The sequence below is a fragment of the Octodon degus genome, unplaced genomic scaffold (assembly GCF_000260255.1).
Source record: "Octodon degus isolate 3935 unplaced genomic scaffold, OctDeg1.0 scaffold00004, whole genome shotgun sequence".
In the NCBI taxonomy this organism is placed as follows: domain Eukaryota; kingdom Metazoa; phylum Chordata; class Mammalia; order Rodentia; family Octodontidae; genus Octodon; species Octodon degus.
This window is the reverse complement of record NW_004524580.1, coordinates 20,530,669-20,535,111: the sequence shown is the minus strand read 5'-3', so window position 1 is coordinate 20,535,111 and position 4,443 is coordinate 20,530,669.

Sequence of the window (4,443 nt, the reverse complement as noted above, 5' to 3'; positions counted from 1 at the left end):
ACCCTTTGTGTCTCTCTGGGAATATGTTCTGCTCCTGAATCAGCTGGGTGGGTCTTGCCTCTAGCCTCTTTGCAGGGAGTTCTGCTGAAGGGTTCCCTGCTGGGCCTACAGCCTGGGTCAAATGAGAATCCCGCGGCCCGGGTTGTCTCACTCACTCACCAGGCCTGCGCTCTGGGTCTGTTCAGGATCTGGAAGGCCCCAGGTCGTCTCACTCACTCACGGGGCCTGCGCTCTGTGTCTGTTCAGGATCCCACAGCCTCGGTCGTCTCATTCACTCTCTGGCCCTGCGCTCTGGGTCTGTTGAGGATCCTGCGGCCCCGGGTTGTCTTACTCACTCGCCCGGCCTGTGCTCTGGGTCTATTCAGGATCCCGTGGCCCGGTTGTCTCACTGACTCGCTGGCCTGTGCTCTGGGTCTGTTCAGGATCCTGCCAGGCCCTGGGTCATCTCACTCACTCGCTGGCCTGCGCTCTGGGTCTATTCAGGATCCTGCGGCCGAGAGGTTTACTTTGGCTTGTAGTTTGTAGAAGTTTCAGTGGAGTCACCTGCAAAAGCCCTACCTATGGACACATGAAGCTCTGGGGGGACATCTAGACATTAACCATAACAGGAGCTACTTAGGTTACTATGAGAGCCCTCCTGATGGGATTAGTGATCTTATACAAAGCGGAAGAAAAGATCAAAGTATTCTCTTTCTCTTTCTGTCTCTGTTTCTGTCTCTATCTCTGTATCTCTCTTTCTCTCTCTCTGACAAAGTGAGGAATTAACTATTTTCAAGTCAGAAAAAGAGCCTTCCTTTAGGAACTGAGATGACCAACACCTTGATCTAAGCTTTGCATCCTTAAGCCCTGTGAGAAATAAGCATCAATTATTTAAACTACTACCTACTATAGAGTGCTGAGGTATGGCAGCCCAAGCTGACCAAGACAGCTCACACTAATGTCTGGATATGGCTTAAGTGCTGCATCATCTCAAAGTTCATGTATTGGAGACTTGCTCCTCAATATGGCAGCATTGAGGTGGTGGAAATCCTTTAAAGGTAGGGCGTAGTGCAAGGTAATTATATCAGTAGGGGCAGTGCACTCAGAGAGGGTTAGTGCTGTTTTACAAGAGCAAGATGTATAAAAAGAGTGAGTTCGGCCTCTGGGTGCCTCTGGCTTTCTGTTTTATTCTGTGATCCTTTTCAGGCACATTCCTGCCTTTGCAGTGAGATCTGTGATGCCCTTCCTAGAGGCTGAAGAGATGGGTAACTGGATCTTGAATTTCAGCCTTCAAAACTGTGAGCTAAATAAACTCTTTAACTTCATAAGGTATCCAGCCTTGGTAATTATTTATAGCAATGTAAAATGGGCTAAGGCAGCAGTATGAGCACATTACTGTTTAATGACTCAGAAAGGCTGACTTTTCACTTGCTTGTTTTCCATGAAGCATCTGTTGGCCTTTGTCTAAAGTCTCTCAGAAACTGCAATGACTGAAATAAGGAGGTTGGGTTACAGAGTAGAAAAGTCGAGTGAAAATTAATGGAGAGATAGTTTCAAGAGATTAATTCCAGTGCCTCTTTTTAATCTTAAACTGAATACATTTCACCAACAAAACACCTTATATTAAAGGCCTACAGCATTCATTCCATCTTTACAAAGGCTGTATGTATCCTTTCAATTAACATCTTGAAAAAGTCAGGAATTGTTTCTTACTCCACAGTTCTCTTGTGAAGTCTTTTTCTTGTTTCTCTCAAATTGGAGAAAATGTTTATTGCATCCAATTAACTCCTTCAGGAGTTTTCAAAATTAGGTGAAATTCACAATCCTAGGCAGTGGTAGGGGGGACCAGAGGTGAACTTAGTGAAGTTCTTATGCATAGATGCCCCTAGGTCTACAGAATTAGAATTTTCAGCAGGGATGTCCAAATTAAGTCAGCTGCAAACCACTCCGAGTGCCTCATGCATATCAAACTTGACATCCATTGAACCAACATTCTCTTCTACTGATAAAAATGCTCCAACTCCCTAGCTAGGAAGAGCTTTCTGTAGGTGGTAGGCATGTTTTAAAATGAATAGATTTAATTTAACAAATAGTCATCCTTTTAAGTGGCTTGGGGCTAGAGGTTTTGAGAAGACTGATTAGAACGTGTGTTGGTCTACCTTTACCTCTGCACTGTCTGCATCCCCCTCCCTGTGATACTTGCCTTCTCAGTCTGTCTGTCTTGATGAGTTAAATGGAAAAATTGACATGTCGTGTTTTTACAGAATTTACATTCCAAATAAATGTAATATTTACATTTTCATATAGAATATCATTTTTAATAGAGTAAATAATTGTCCCTTCCTCCAGTGTGTTTTATTACTCTGGATGCTCCATAATAGGACAATGTGTTACAAAACATACACGTACACATCCAAATATAGGCAAAGATAGAAAATAATCAAGCTTATGGAACAGTGTCCTGCTCCATGCATGGGCATTCAAAGGGATCTTCGTTCTATTTTCTCTAAGGAATACTAAAATCACAGTTGAACCAGGCAGGTTTAGCGAGTTCTTTCCCTTGTCTCCTGTCATCCACCAATTGCTGGCTCTGATTTTTGTACTTTTGATTTTTTAGTGACCTTCCTAGAATTCTCATGGAGGAAAATAGGAAGCAGACTGAAGATGGAGTAGAGTTTCTATTTGCTGTTGGAGTCATGGATGGTCGGATAGACTTGACTTATAGAATGCAGCTTGATTTTCCAACAGAAATAGCAAAGGTTCCTAGGACCCAGCCTGCCCTACACACACGGAGGCACTGATTCCATTCTGAGTTTGTAGAGTAAGTTTGCTTTACAAATCAAATAGGTCTAATGAATACATAGCTATTCTATTCCAGAAAATGCTATTATTAATTATAAAAGAAGTACATACTTCTTAAAAGGGATGGGGGGAAGAAGAATGTAGGGCAAAAAAAAAAAGATTGCCTGTGGCAGGAGAGCTGATTTTAGAATCAGGGCTCTGTGGATTGGCATTAGTTCTCACTTGCTGTGTGCCCTTGGATGAGTTACTTCACATCAGTAAGTATGCTCCTCTTCCTCCTCCTCCTCCTCCTCCTCCTCCTCCTCCTCTTCGTCCTCCTCTTCTTCCTCTTCCTCTTCCTCCTCCTCCCCTCCTCCTCCTCTTCCTCCTCCTCCTCCTTCTTCTGTAGTTTTAAGGAAGGCTCTACAGAGTGTTCAGAGTCTCTCTCACTACTAGATTGGACTCATAGTGATCCGCCTGTGTACAGACTCCCAAGAGCTGGGATTACAGGTGTGTGCCACCATGCCCAGTCTCAATCGCAATCTCAGTGAACCCCTGGGGGTGGGACCAGCACTGCAGATCCGGGGATCGTACCCCGGCCCCTGAGCCTGCTTGCAGGTGCTTTAGTCTGCTGATCTATTTGGCAGTGCTAGTATGTTCTTCTTAACTGTAAAATGGGAACAATCTCTGTTTCCCATTTTGATGTAGTGCTTTCTGCAAAAGCACGTAGAAAATTCTTTGTAGAGTAGTATTACCACAATATAGCTGAGATAAGTACTTTTACTGCTGGAGGAGTATGTGACAGTTACCAAGTATACCCTTTCCAGGCACATGGGCTTGACTTTTGAACTTCTTTTGATTGGGAGCCGAATTACTGTATTCCTAGCAGTAAGACCACATAATATTTGAAGAATTAATTACAACTCTTAAAAAGTATTACCAAGAAATGGATTATGGCTTTGTCTATTTTCATGATGTAATAACTGAAATCCCATAACTACTGTGGAAATCAATATGGAGATTAAAAAAAAAAACCTAGAATTAGAGTTTCCATTGACTCAGCTGTTCTCTTTCTAGGATTTTCCCAGAAGAAATGAAAACACCATACCACATCCATGTTTACAGTAGTACGATTTACAATAGTTAAACCTTGGAAACAACCCAAATATCCATTAATGAAGGAATAAGCAAAAAAGATACGATATTTTATACAATGGAGTACTGCTGAGCTATTAAGGAAGATAAACTCCAGGTTTTTATAAGAAAATGGGAGTGAGAGAGAAGACCCGGGGCCACGGGATCCTGAACAGACCCAGAGCGCAGGCCCGGCTAGTAAGTGAGACGACCCGGACCCAGCGGAATCCTGAATGGACCCAGACCACAGGCCCGGTGAGTGAGTAAGATGACCCGGGCCCGTGGATCATTAATAGACCTAGAGCACAGGCCTGGCAAGTGAGTAAGATGACCCAGGCCGTGGGATCCTGAATAGACCCAGAGCACAGGCCCTGTGAGTGAGTGATACGACCCAGGCTGTGGGATCCTGAATAGACCTAGAGCGCAGGCCCAGAGAGTGAGTGAGACAACCAGGGCTGGGGATCCTCATTCCACCCAGGCTGCAGGTCCAGCACACGGAACCCTTTAGCAGAACTCCCTGCAAAGAGGCTAGAGGCAAGACCCACCCAG